This window comes from Oryctolagus cuniculus, chromosome 11, assembly GCF_051225735.1.
Source record: "Oryctolagus cuniculus isolate XC-2025 breed Fujian yellow rabbit chromosome 11, ASM5122573v1, whole genome shotgun sequence".
Classification (NCBI taxonomy): Eukaryota; Metazoa; Chordata; class Mammalia; order Lagomorpha; family Leporidae; genus Oryctolagus; species Oryctolagus cuniculus.
Window position 1 is genome coordinate 92,496,305 of NC_142877.1, and position 15,090 is coordinate 92,511,394.

The 15,090-nt window shown below is 40.6% G+C and overlaps 1 long non-coding RNA gene across 3 annotated transcripts in view; it reads right to left on the reverse strand.

Annotated features, from left to right (window-relative positions):
* The window catches only part of LOC149123563 (uncharacterized), a 62,725-nt gene that overhangs the window by 34,804 nt on the left and 12,831 nt on the right, over nt 1-15,090 (reverse strand). For 2 of the 3 annotated variants that reach the window (XR_016216242.1, XR_016216244.1), the window contains exon 2: nt 4,262-4,358. This is a non-coding gene — a long non-coding RNA (uncharacterized LOC149123563). Of the gene's footprint in view, nt 1-3,559; nt 3,579-4,261; nt 4,359-15,090 lie in introns of those variants that run through there. The other variant, XR_016216243.1, reaches the window with a different exon arrangement.

Sequence of the window (15,090 nt, forward strand, 5' to 3'; positions counted from 1 at the left end):
AAAAGGTACTTTAATACATTGTTGGCGGAATGTGAACTAGTACAACCTTTATTGATGACAGTATGGAGATTCCTCAGAAATCTGAAAATAGGTCTACCATATGACCCAGCCATTCTACTCCTGGGAATTTACCTCAAGGAAATGAAAGAATTATCCCTGCTCCCATGTTTATAGCACTTCAGCTCATGAGAGCCAAGATATGGAATCAACTCAGATGTCCATCAACTGATGACTGGATAAAGAAATTGTGGTATATATACACAATGGAGTACTACTCAGCTGTAAAAAAGAATGAAATCCTGTGTTTCACAACAAAATGGGTGTAACTGGAGACCATTATGCTTACTGAAATAAGCCAGTGCCCAAAAGACAAACATTATGTTTTTCCTGATTTGTGATAACTAATATACAGAGTAAAAAAAATGTAATGAATAAGTGAAATTAACATTTTGAGATTTGATTATTTTTATAGCCCTTATCTATACTCTCAAGGAACAGTGATTTTTACACTTAATATGTATTGAATTCTTTATTTAGTGGAAGGTTAAGCTTGTGATTATAAAGAAAACTGAAAGTATGTCATCGTAAAAATTAGAAGTAAAATCAAGGGGCCGGTGCTGTGGCGGAGAGGGTTAAAGCGTCCGCCTGCAGTGCCGGCATCCCATATGGGTACTGGTTCGAGTCCCTGCTGCTCTACTTCCAATCCAGCTCTCTGTTATGGCCTGGGAAAGCAGTAGAAGATGGCCCAAGTCCTTGGGTCCCTGCACCCACTTGGGAAACCTGGAGGAAGCTCCTGGCTCCTGGCTTTGGATGGGCGCAGCTCCTGCCATTGTGGCCAATTGGAAAGTGAACCAGTGGAAGAAAGACCTCGCTCTGTCTCTACCTCTCTCTGTAACTCTGTCTTTCAAATAAATAAAAATAAATCTTTAAAAAAAAGGAGGTAAAATAAGAAAGGAAGGAGGAAGAAGGGCGTGAGAGGGGGTGGTGTGAGATGGATCATTATGTTCTTAAAGTTGTATATATGAAATAAATGGAATTTGTTCCTTTTATATACATAAAATAAAAAATTTTTAAAAACTGAGTGTTCTATGTACCAGATGCTATGTGCTTCATATATATCATCTCACTTCTCTCAATTCCATGGGGTGACTAATGATATCATCCCCATTTTATTAATGAAAAGATTGAGGCTTAGTGCAATCAAGTGAGTTGCCCAAAGCAAACAGCAGGTAGGTCGCTGGCAATGCCAGGATTTAAACCCTTATTTTTCTGAGCTCAGAGCCAGCCAACTGTAAGATTATACTACCTTCACCTTTATATACTTAGATGGTTGGAAAACATCTGGCTGTTTTTCTATCATTATTTTTTCAATATTTAGTTCAGACGGGGCACTGTTGTCAGATTAATTGTCCAGATTAATTTTTACTTTCCTCTTCAAAAATTTTAATATCTATATTTTATTTTGCTTCTACACAAAACTTCCTGAAAAAAAATTTTTTTTTGGACAGGCAGTGAGAGAAAGAGACAGAGAGAAAGGTCTTCCTTTGCCATTGGTTCAGCCTTCAATGGCCGCCACGGCCAGCACGCTGCCGCCGATGCACCACGCTGATCCAATGGCAGGAGCCAGGCCTTTCCTCCTGGTCTCCCATGGGGTGCAGGGCCCAAGCACTTGGGCCATCCTCCACTGCATTCCTGGGCCACAGCAGAGAGCTGGCCTGGAAGAGGGGCAACCGGGACAGAATCTGATGCCCCGACTGGGACTAGAACCTGGTGTGCCGGTGCCGCAGGCGGAGGATTAGCCTATTGAGCTGTGGCGCCGGCATAAACTTCCTGAATTTTTAAAAGGGAGTTTTTTTGCTTTTTTTGGTAACTCATAAAAGTGTGCAATTGATTCTAAAATGTATAAATAACATTTATGTTTTGGGATTTTCTTTTATAAAAACATTTATTATTATTCATGTATATGATTGACCATGACTGAGATTTCAGTCCTACCTGAACTCTGAACATGAACTTCTTGTCCACCTTTCTCTCCGGAGAATCCTTTACTTCTAATCAGAGCAGTCTCCTTACATTTTAGGAGTGTGATTATTTTCAGAGTACAGCCAGAACTTCACAATTTGTCATTTAATAACATAGTCTCTTGAATTGCCAACTGACATTTTGTATTTAGTAATGGGCTTACCAAACACCTACTGGTTTCCTGAAATCACACTAAAATACATTTAAATTCTGCTTCTAAATTCTACTGGCACAAAAGGAGGCTAGAAATTGTATTTTCTAGGAAATACAAAGTGACCAGTCTTTCCACAAATGAATATTAATCATACCACATTGAACTTGGAGCTACATCTCTAGAGAAAAATCATTTAGTGAAGCAACTTATGTGTGCCATGGTATAAACTTGCTAACACTCAATTCACCAGGCAATGTATTTTCTTTACAGTTCTATCTGAAAATGTTCAATTGTAGGCAAATAATTTTACGCTCAACATGGTAAACCTTGGAAAAAATTATAATAAATCAGTGGAAATACAGCTAAATTTGGCTTCTCCATAGAAGCTTTGGAAAAATGTATTAACTCCTTAGAAATGTCAGACTCAAACATGTCTAATGGAAGTATGGGTTTACATGCAGGTAGTAAACAGAGATAAAGATGCAGGGGACTAAATACTGGCTGCCTTTCAGAAAGGATTTTGGGATTTGAATCCATTCTGTGCTACTTGCTATGTGCCCTCTACACAGCCTTTTATCTTCTTTGACCTTTATTTTTCTCATTTGTAAAATGCTGATAATGGTAGCTGTCAGGCAAAGCAAGGCATCTCCACCCCATATTCCCTGGAATTTGGGAATTTGTTATGTTCTCTGATGAAAGGAATTTTGAAAACACAATTAAAGATAAGCACTTTTGAGACAGAGAGATTCTCTTGAGTTTTCAAATGGGCCCAATCTCATTGTCTGACCACTCAAAAATGGGGTACTTCTCCTAGCTGAAATCAGAGAGATTCAGTGACAGATGAAATAGCTGAGATCTGAGGCATGAGAGGGATTCATTCCACGTCCCTGGCTTTGATGGAGGGAGGAGGCCAGAAACCTAAGGATGCAACAGCTTCCAGAAGCTGGAGTGACTCTTGGTTGATGGCCAGCTAGGAAATGCACCTGAATCCCCAAATTGCAAGAAACTACACGCTGCCAATAAACTGAATGGACAAGGAAACGTATTCTCTACAGCTCTGAAAGGTACACAGCTCTTTGCCACCTTGACTTCAGCTTGATGGGACTCTCATTGGATTTCTGACCTACAAAACTAAGGTAATAAGTGGTCACTTGTTTTGGAAGCAATATAAAATGAATATAACAATACTACTCCATTTACTTCCCAGAGTTGTGTGATAATGTGTATTAAAAGGCACTGTAGGGGGCCAGCACCCTGGCTCACTTGGTTAATCCTTCTCCTGCGGCGCCGGCATCCCATATATGCACTGGGTTCTAGTCGTGGTTGCTCCTCTTCCAGTCCAGCTCTCTGCTGTGGTCCGGAAGGGCAGTGGAGGATGGCCCAAGTGCTTGGGTTGCTGCACCTGCATGGGAGACCAGGAAGAAGCACCTGGCTCCTGGCTTCGGATTGGTGCAGCGGCCATTTGGGGAGTGAATCAATGGAAGGAAGACCTTTCTCTCTGTCTCTCTCTCTCATTGTCTATAACTCTACCTGTCAAAAAAAAAAAAAAAAAAAAAAAAAAAAAAAAAAAAGGCACTGCAAATTGGAAAAACCCATACACAAGCTAATTGCTATGGTTGATGCCCTTAGAATCATTGTGCTCTTCCCTGCTTTTGAATTGGCACCTTTTAACATACCAGTCTTAGAAAAGAATAGTTGCTATTTACTGTTCAGCTACTATGTGCAAGATATTGAGCATGTGCTATGTAATTTCATTTGCATGAGACGAGATAGAAAGCATGAAGGCAGTTTACATATGTGGAACCTAAGAAGAGATTTGATGCTCCTGCATTTTATAAGATTTCTATTTCCAAGGGTGTAATCTGCCTTCAGAAAAAAACAGTCAGGGTAGGAAAAATCTTGAAATGTTGTTCCATTGACAAAGCAGTAGGAGAAAGTTGACATAAGTGTGTTTTCTTTGCTCTTTTTTGATCACAACAGAAGAAAACTAAAATAGAAGTTATCCGAGAAAGAGATGCAGCATTTGAAGTGATTAACTATAGGCTATTATCCAGAGCGATGCTCACGGAAATATGCACAGTTTACCTTCAGATCTTGTCTTGGAAGATCCCTCCTGCTGAACCATGAGCTGTGATCTGACAGGGGCCCCAGTGAGCTGTCTGCTGTGTGCGCATTCTGTGTGCTAAGAGAAATTAAAGAAGAATGCTCAGTTTGAAAAGGAGGCGTCAGGTATAAGGCTTTGAGTCCTGAAATCCCAAACATATATCCATAGATGAAAATGTTCTTTGAAAATGAATACAAGATGTTCAGCTCCACTCTTGGAGATACTCTTCCAAACAGCTGCTGACCTCTATAGTCAGAACACACGTTGTGTTTGATAGGGACAGAATGTTAGCTATGGCTGGTCGCAGGAAGGTAAGCAAACAGGGACTCAACAACCATCCTGGATTACTTAATGATTTTGATGCTACTTTCCACATTTAAAGACCCAAGGCAATGGGCTATATTCTCCAAAATTTTGATACACTTGCACTCCTGTGTCTCAACTTGTCTGTAATACAACGTGTTCATCTGAGATTGGGGATGAAGGTGGCTGCCTTGGAAGAAAACTTCTTGACTAGGCAAAGCTCCAGAAAACACAACCATACCCCTCTTGATCTTAGTTCTAGAACCTGCCCTGGCCAAAGCTGTGAAGTAGGCAGATTTTCTTGCTTTCTGTGCCTTTGTACTTCCCCATTCTCTGCCCCTTCCTCCATCTCAGACTCCTCCACTCCTAAACACAGAATCCTCTGATGTTACTCTTGTTTTCCACAATATTTAGTGAACTGATTGGTCATTCTGTAATCTCAACATTATCTGAGGATCTTTTTGTGTTTTAATGGAGAATTCTCTCAGCATGGTTATTTCAAAGGAAGTGATTTCCAGTGGCTACACTACAGAATTTATAAATTTATAAATTCTTGGAGCCTCTCAAAGGTTGCCTATTGCACCTTCATGCTCTTCCTCTCAGTTAAGGAGCTGAGTGTGAGTACAGCTAAAATTTCCTGGGCACCAGTTGTTAATTGTTCAATAGGATCCACCAACATTTAGGCAATCCAGTTATAACCAACATCTTGCTATGGCTGTGAATGATGAAAACAGATATAACTCATACTTGCTAAACATCTGAATCCATATTCAAAATTACACCCACAAAACTGATACTATTATAAGAAATATGGCAGAAATGCTGTCCTAGGGCTTGTAAGCTATTATTTCTTACAAAGTATGAACTATACCCACCCATCAACCTGACACTAATTATAAAGCTGGTACTAATGGTTAGTGTTCAGTATATGTTCATTGAATAGACTACGCATTAGGCAACTCAGTTCTGTACCCTGGGATAAGGCACATGGGAGGATCCAGGAAACAATACTAATTTCTTATATCAAGAGCTATTAGCAATTGATAGAAGCCTATGAGACATATAATTTTATTTCTCAACTCTGTTAGAAAAAGTGTTTTATGCAAGGGTAGAAGAGCTTAGAATGTTCTCTATTCCCCTATCAGTTCCAGATCACTGTCTCTTAGGTCTGAGTTACTTTTGTATCCTAGATGTTCTCATGCTGCTTTCAAAGATCTCTAACTAAGTCTGCACCTCAGGGAAGACTGGAGAGGAGAGATTGATCTGCCAGGGACATTCTTTCTTTCCATACTGGGTAAATTCACAATTGCCTGATTTTTCATCGGGGAAGAATTAAATTCCCATTACTATTGATGAATTGAAATTTAGAATTCTGGTTTGAATAAACTAATATTTCACCAACTGTGTCATTCTAATGTCCATTTAATAGAAATGTAATAAATAAGTCAAGGAAATTCTTAGAGATAGATATCTGGATTTTAAGATTTATTTATTTGAAAGAGTTACAGAGAGAGAGAGGGAAGAAGGAAGAGAAAGAGAGAGAGAGAAAAATCTTCCATCTGCTGGTTCATTCCCCAAATGGCTGCAATAGCCAGCACTGGGCCAGACTGAAGTCAGGAACCAGGAATTTATGAGGGTCTCCCATGTGGGTGGCAGGAACTCAAACACTTGGGCCATCTGCTGCTGCTTTTCTCAGGCCATTAGCAGGGAGCTGCATTGACAGTTGAACAGCTGGACATGAACCCGTCCCATATGGGATGCTGGCATTGCAGGCAATGATTTTACTTACTATGCCACAATGCTGGCCCTAATGTTTGGATTCTCTAGCAAGGGTACTCTAAAAATATTATGTCTTGGGGTTGGCATTGTGGTATAGCAGGTTAAGCCCCTGCCTGTAGCACTGGCATTCCTTATGGGCACTGGTTTGAATCCAGGTTGTTCCAGCTCTCTTCTGATCCAGCTCTCTGCTAATGTGCCTGGGAAAGCAGCAGAGATGGCCCAAGTACTTGGGCCCCTGCCATGCACATGGGAGACCCTGGCTTCTGGCTTGGCCTGGCCCAGTCCCGGCAATAGCAGCCATTTGGAGAGTGAACCAGAAGACCTTTCTCTCCCTGTCTCTCCTTCTCTCTGTAACTCTACCTTTCAAATAAATACAACAAATTAAAAAAAATTATCCAGACAGTAATTCATGTTAAGTGTGGGCATAGTAATGACATCTGTACTACACGATGGCCTAAGTGATAAGTCTTATGGTTATTGTAGATTTTCACCATTTAAGTCTTATCCATTTGACCTCTCACATATTTCTGACATATATATACTTTTTTTTTCTATCCTCATGGCTATATTTAGCTCTCTCATTTTCATTTTTACTTTTGTCATAATTTCAGACTCAGAGAAAGTTGCAAAAATTGTAAAAACCCAAGTTCCCCAAATGGTAACATGATATTTATTTTCCCATTTTCTTTTCCTTGGTATTTTTTCTCCCTAGATTGTTTGAGAGTAGGCATCATGTCACTTTCCTCCCAATTATTTCATGGTGTATTTTTGTACTTTTAAAACAAAAAAATTTCAATTTCATAACCATAACACAGAAAGCAAAATCATTGTGAAGTTAACACTTACATAATACTATTATCTAATTTACAGGCTTTATCCACACTTTACCAATTTATCCTGTAATGTCCTTGAAGCAGAAGAAAATCCCATTCCATGACTTGCATTCAGTCATGTCTCTTTACTTTCTTCCACCAGTTTTTGCTTTTTATGACATTGACATTGACATATGAGGTTGACATTCTTTTATGACACTAGGCAGGCTAATTATTTTGTAGATTTTCTGCATTTGGGTTTGCTTGGTGATTCTTTTTGATTTAGATTGAGGTATGCATTTTTGGCAGGAATACTCAGAACGTGATGTCTTCTTCGCAGTGGATCATATGGACAGGCACATGATGTCAATTTGCTTCATTACTGGAGATGTCAACTCCCATCACTAGCCAAGACAGAGTCAGCAAGGTTTCATAAAGTGGATTTGCTGTTTTTCCCTTTGTAACCTGTAAGTATCTTGTGGGAGAATCTTCATTGTTCATCAGGATTACATGATAGCCTCTGCTGGATACTTCTGCTACCCTGCTACTTCCTTCACCTGCCCTTCTCGGTTCTGCTTTGGGCCTACGAATTGACTTGCTCCCCTGCTTTCTGGTTGGGATGGACAGTGGGGATTCTTGCACGTGATCAGAAGAGGGTGGAGAGCGAAGCCCATGGATCTATTCCCGCAGTTTCCTTCGCGTAGGTTTCTTCCCCTTGGACGTGCTCTGTTCTTCCTGGAAATCAGGCAGGCCCTGTCTCAGGCTGAAGCTCTGGATTTTGGAAATATCCCCTTCTCCTGTTGCTTCAAGCTTAGAGGTAGAGCATACATCTCTAGCAGTTTCCCTACATTCTTCTGGTATCTTGCACACTCTCCTCACATTTCCTAGTTTGAATGTGTCACCCTGCTAGGGTCCTGATGATACAGTCTGTGAGTGCTTTGCTAGTTCCCTTCTTTCCTACTTTCTCTCAGTTGCAATTACAGCTTGCTGATCCCCAGAACAGTCTCATCGCTGACTTGCTCTTATGTCAGTCCTGACCCAGGCAGAAAGTACATTCTATGCCAAAGGCATCAGGGAATTGGATCTAGGATGAGCTGTTCTACTCTGCAACCAGTCCTCCAGCATGCCTGGGGACTTTCCCTTACTCCCACATTGCTGGCACAACTTCTGCCAGCTGCCTTGGTTTTCTGCTTCGCATTCTGACTTCCAATGGGGGCGGAGTCCTCTTCTGACCTAGTATTTTTTTTCCTTTTTTTTTTTTTTTTTTTTGAATAGGGCTCTAATATCTTGCTTCACCTTGATAGTCCCTTTCTCCAAGATGCTGGGCTCAGATTCCTACTTTTTTTCTGGGATCATGTTTGGAATAGGATATTCTCCTAGATGTGCTATCATTATTTTGCTTGCCCTTCCAGTATCCTCTCCGTCCTGTTTCACGTTCCCCTCTCCATGCTAATCTATGTGGACTTATCAGTTCTTTGCTTCTGGCTTCCAGTTAGGCTTGGCCAATGGGAATCCTGGTAGGAGATTCAACAGAGTGACTGAGATACAGGTATTTGCACCCTCAGCCTCTTCCCTTTGGAGTTCTCTTGCACTGACCACCTCCTTCCACTGAAAATCAGAGCTTCTCTCTGGGCAGTCTCCTGTTTCTAGATTCTAGGAATGATTCCCACTTTTCACTGCTTCTGCCTTAGGACTGATTACAGCTTAGCTGGGTGTATTAGTTTCTCATAACCTTAACGACAAAACCTGAGAGGAGCTTCTCGGGAAAGGAAAAGGTTTATTTTGCCTTATGTTTGGGAAGCCCATTGTTCTGGATCAGTCAGCCCCGTTAGACTGGTGTCTGTGGAGGCTTGAGTGCAGAGGAGGATCACATGGTAAGCCAGGCAGCAGAGAGAGACACTAGCTGAAGTGGCTTTAATGATCATCCCTCTCAGGAGAACTACCTCCTGAGGGCAAGCCCCCAGCGATCTAAAGACCTCCCATGGGCAGCACCTCCCAGCCACCATCATTCCATCAAGTCTCCACATCATCCATCAACCATTCATATTAACCCATTAACTGATATCTTCAGACTTTGGGGTTTAAATGTCTGCCTGAGTGTTTGGAGCCAAGTCCTGTTCAACCCATAACATCAGGTAGTGGTATTTCATTCTCCCTTGAGCTCTAGTCTGCACTTTTAGAATTAGTTCCTTTATCAACACCCCTTGAATTATCCCAATCTGAGTGTGATAGATGACTGTCTCGGAGCCTGACTAATACAGGTTCTGTGTACAGCCCATTCTGTCTTGATGGATGATCTAGTGCCTACAACAACATTTTGCCAGACTCATGGATCTCAGATACAGATGACTGCTACAGCTACCATTGAGGATCATTGGACTGTTTTGTGGATTATAGACTACTTGCTTGGGCATCAGTCTTACAGTTGGGTCAATTTCTCCAGGATTTTTTCCTGTCCAGTGCTGGCCTCATTCCCCTTATCACTTACACTACTCAGTATCAGTATGCCTTGTAGCAAAAGCAACATTTGGCCAAATGAAAACACAAGTTGTCTCTCTGTCTGTAAGATATATGAAACTGACTGCCAGTTTGGACCTATCCCTTATGATGTTAGATTCCAGAAAGTCTTCAAATTTACTTCTACTATGGATGCAAAGATATGTCCAATATATTCACACATAAACCACCAAGAACATGTTTTTGAATATGATATATAATATAATTTGCAAATTTAAAATTATGACTATTTTAGATATTGAAAAATAAGTATAAATGTACTTCATTGGGTGAGGTTTTACTGTCAAGAATATTCTGTGTCTACTTGGTAATCTTAAATCTCACCATATATGGAGAGATTTGAAAGTGTTTAAAAATTGAGTTAGTAGATTACAAGTCATGTTAAAATATTTTCAACTTACTGTTGTTTTTAGGATAATAAATTCATCAAAAAGATTTATTTATTTTGTTTGAAAGGCAGAGTTACAGAGAGAGGCATAGGGGGAGAGAGAGAGAGAGGGAGAGAGAGAGAGAAATCTTCTATCCACTGTTTCACTCCCCAAATTGCTGCAAAGGCTGGGGTTGGGCCAGGCCAAAGCCAGTAGTCAGGAGCTTCACCTGGGTCTCCTACAAGGGTGGCAAGGACTCAAATACTTGGGTCATCTTCTGCTGTTTTCCCAGGCACATTATCAGGTAGCTGGATTGGAAGTGGAAGAGCTGGGACATGAACAGGCACCCATATGGGGTGCCAGTGTTGCAACAGCAGCTTAACTTGCTACACTACAATGGAAGCCCCCAGGACAATAACATTTTGATATAACTTAGAAACGTATCTTTGTGAACTTCTTAAATTGTGCCAGGCACAGGTATAATTCATAGAAACAGTCCTAACTGCAATTGTTTACTTTCAGCATGGTTGATTTGGCCTGCAATATAATTACATTTGGAGTTTTCTAGACTATTTTAGTAATATAGTAAGTATATTGGTAATGTTTAATTCTATATTTTTGGTGGGATAATATCTATTGTGACATTTTGTGGTTGCTATTTGTGCTTAGTTTTGAGTTGGTAGGTTCATGATTTGACAGGATTTGCTATAATTTGTCCTGTGTTAAATGATTGATGGGGTGTTGATTCCAAGATGGCAGATTAGGGAATGACATATTACACTAGGGTAGTGAAAAAAGGAAAAACGAAAAGTCTAGGAAGTACACTCTCAGGCAGAGAATTGGAGAGAAAACTACACTGGAAATCCTACAAGATAGAGAGGAATGCTGTGGGCCTGTGTGGAGGGTGCTGATGCGCAGCATGAAAAATGACTGCAGCAGCCAAGAGCTGGAGCAGGAGGCGGCTTGGTAGCACAGTGGAGACAGAGGTGAGACCAGACTACAGCAACTCATGGTGAAATAGCCAGAGGGAGAGCATGGCGTGTGTCCGGACTGGAGCCCTAGGGGCTAGCAGTTGCTAGCAGTTGCCTGTGAACCAAGTGAAAGTAGAGGGGGTACGGTTATCTTGCCCCAACTTCACCCTGACACCTGCTGCCCAGCTGAGAAAGGGGTTTGGGTTGCAGTTTCAGAATCCTCTGTGTGCGTGCACAGCAACTGCCTGAGACAGGATGCCTTCTCAGCAGTACTGATGGCAGTGGTGGGGAGAGGCAACATTCAGCCAGTAGAGTAGCTCTTGGGTATACATGTGACCCAGAGATTGTAGTAGAGGGAAAAACCTGCAGTCCCCACTGACTTTGAGCCTAGCTGGGCACATATGTAGAACAGTAAGACGCCCCCAGCCTCCTAAGATCAAGATGCCTAGGTGAAGCTGGCTTGGGGAATAATCTGCCTCTCTGTTGACTGGACAGACTGGCAGGGCAGAAACAAATCTCTGCACGCAGACACTCTGGGCGCCTCATGTGCTGAGACCATGGGGATTTGGTGGTTACATGAGAAGGCGCAGGTGTAGCTGGGTCCCTGGGCAATCACACTTGGAGCTCTATTTGGTTGTTTGGGGCAGGTAATTGCAGTGGAAACTGTGCTCACACTGATTGTGCAGATCATAGAGTAGCGTGGATGATGGTTGAACACTCTGGGAGCTAACACCTAGGCATTACTCAGCTTGGAAAAGAGGTAAGGGTGTGATCACACCAACAGAGGTGATCATCCCCCCACTTCTGTAAACAAGATGATACCTACCATACCCAACTTGGGAGTTACCTTGGATACTCGCCTCGCCCTGGAGCACTGACCAGTGTTCCTTGGCAACACCCACCACACACATCTCGGTATTCACTGAAAGTACAGACATTCCACTAAGCCACAGAGGAATAGCTCAAAGATAAAAGCCATCAGAGAAAAAAAAAAAAATAAAAAGCAAAAATCAACTCCACAAATACCTAAAAACAAATGTAGAAATTTAAGAACAAAAAATCAGGAAGACATGACCCCACCCTTATTCCCCCCAAAAGAACATAACATTTCAATAGTAGAATTTGAAGTTGAAGAGATTGAGGAAATGTCAGAAATGGAATTTTAAAAATTAATCACAGGATCACTCATAAGCAAATCCATGAACTAAAGAAAACCATGAGGCCAGAGCTGTGGCGTAGCAGATAAAGCTGCCGCCTGAGGTGCTAGCATCCCATGTGGGCACCAGTTCAAGTCCTGGCTGCTCCACTTCTGATGCAGCTCTCTGCTATGACCTGGAAAAGCGGTGGAAGATGGCTCAAGCCCTTGGGCCCTGCACCCATGTGGGAGACCCAAAGGATAGTCCTGGCTCCAGGCTTTGGATTGGTACAGCTCTGGCTGTTGCGGCCAATTGGGGAGTGAATCAGCAGATGGAAGACCTCTTTCTCTCTCTCTCTCTATCTCTCTCTCGCTCTCACTCTTGCTCTTGCTCTCTGCCTCTTCTCTATCTGGGTAACTCTGACTTTTGAATAAATAAATAAATTTAAAGAAAATAAAACCATGACACAAGTGAAAATTTTTCCCATGAAATTGAGATTTTAAAGAGAAATCAAAATGAAATATTAGAAATGAAGAATTCAATAGATCAAATAAAAAATGTGGTGTGAAGCTTTAACAGCAGACTTGGTGAGGTGGGAAAAATATCTGAGCTGGAAGACAAATCTTTGGAAATCTTTCAGTTAGACAAAAAAAAAAAAACAACAACAACAAAAAAAGAAAATTTAAAAACAGTGTTGGAGATTTAAGGGATACTATCAAACAACCCAACATATGCGTCTTAGGAGTTCCTGAAGGCATGGAATTAGAGAACAGACTAAAAGGCCTATTTAGTGAAATAATTACAGAATACTTTCCCAATTTGGAGAAAGAAAGGGACATCTAAGTAGAGGAAGCACATAGAACTCTTAGCAGACATGACCAGAAAAGATTTTTACCACAACACACTGTAATCAAACTTTCCACAATAAGACATAAAGGAAATATTCTAAAATATGCACAAGAAAATGCCAGATTACTTTCAGAGGATCACCAATTAGACTCACAGTTGATTTCTCATCAGAAACCCCACAGGCTAGAAGAGAATGATGAGATGTAGTGCAAGTCTTAAGAGAAAAAAATGTCAACACAGAATACTATACCCTGTAAAGTTCTCATTTATGAATGAAAGTGAAATAAAGACCTTCCATAAAAAACAGAAATTGAAAGAATTTGTCACCACTCACTCAGCCTTAAGATGCTTAATGATATGCTACACACAGAAACACAGAAAGATGATCATCATTAAAAATGAATGTGAAGGCAGAAAGTCCTCCAGTGAAAGTACAAAAGAAATCCAAAGTAAACAACAGGAATATGTATGGAAGAATGTCAGGGCCTAGTCGTCAATAGTCACCTTGAATGAAAATGGCCTCAATAGTCCAGTTAAAAGATACAGACTGGCTGAATGGATTAAAAAACAAGAACCTTCTATTTGCTGCATACAAGAAACATATCTTACCAACAAAGACACACACAAATAGAAAATGAAAGGATGGAAAAATATATTCCATGGTAACAGAAAGAAAAAAAAATGGAAGTTGTTGCCATCCTAATATCAGACAAAATAGACTTTTTTTTTTTTTTTTTTTTTTTTTTTTTTTTTTTTTGACAGGCAGAGTTAGACAGTGAGAGACAGACAGAGAGAAAGGTCATCCTTCTGTTGGTTCACTCCCAAAATGGCTGCCATGGCCAGTGTGCTGCACCAATCTGAAGCCAGGAGCCAGGTGCCCCCTCCTGGTCTGCCATGCGGGTGCTGGGCCCAAGCACTTGGGCCATCCTCCACTAGCCTCCCAGGCCACAGCAGCGAGCTGGACTGGAAGAGGAGCAACCGGGACAGAATCTGGCACCTCAACCAGGACTAGAACCCAGAGTACCAGTGCTGCAGGTGGAAGATTAGCCTAGTGAGCTGCGGCGCCAACCCAAAATTGGCTTTAACACAAAAATCATTAAAAGAGATGAAGAAGGGCACTATGTAATGATTAAGGGATCAATTCAATAGGAATATATGACTATAATAAATGTATATGCACCCAATTACAAGGTGCCTGGTTATTTTAAAGAAATGTTAGTGGATCTAAAGAGAGATATATAATCCAAAGAAGAATAATGGGAGAATTTAACAGCCTACTTTCATCAATGGACAGATCAACTAGACAGAAAATCAGCAAAGAAACAACAGACTTACATAATCAACACTAAAGACCAAATACACCTAACTGATATCTACAGAACATTTTACCCCACAGTTGCAGAATACACATTCTTCTCACCAGCATGTAGAACTTTCTCTAGGCTAGACCACCATATGTTGAGTCATAAAGCAAGTCTCAGCAAATTAAAAAAAAAAAAAAAAGAAATCATACTATGCATCTTCTCTGACCACGGTAGAATGAAGCTGGGAATCAACAACTCAAGAATCTCCAGATCATATGTAAACAGATGGAAATTGAACAATATGTTCCTGAATGAACAGTGGGTCATAGAAAAAATCAAGAGATATAAAAAATTTTTTGGAAAGAAATGTAGATGACAGTCATCATATCAAAACTTTTGGGATACAGCAATAGCAGTGTTAAGAGGGAATTTTATAGCACATGGTATATACATGAAGAAGTTGGAAAGGTACCAAATAAATGAGCTATCAATGCATCTCAAGGACTCAGAAAAACAACAACGAATCAAACATAAAATTAGTATGAGGAAAGAAATAATTAAAATTAAAGAATAAGCAAAATTGAAACCATAAAAACAATATGAAAGATCAGTGAAATGAAGAGTTGATTTTTTGAAAAAGTGAAGAAAATTGATACACCATTAAAAGGAAATGTAACAACAGATACTGCAGAAATAAAAAGAATCATCAGGAATTACTACAAAGAGCTGTATGCCAACAAAATGGGAAACCTTGAAGAAATGGATAGATTA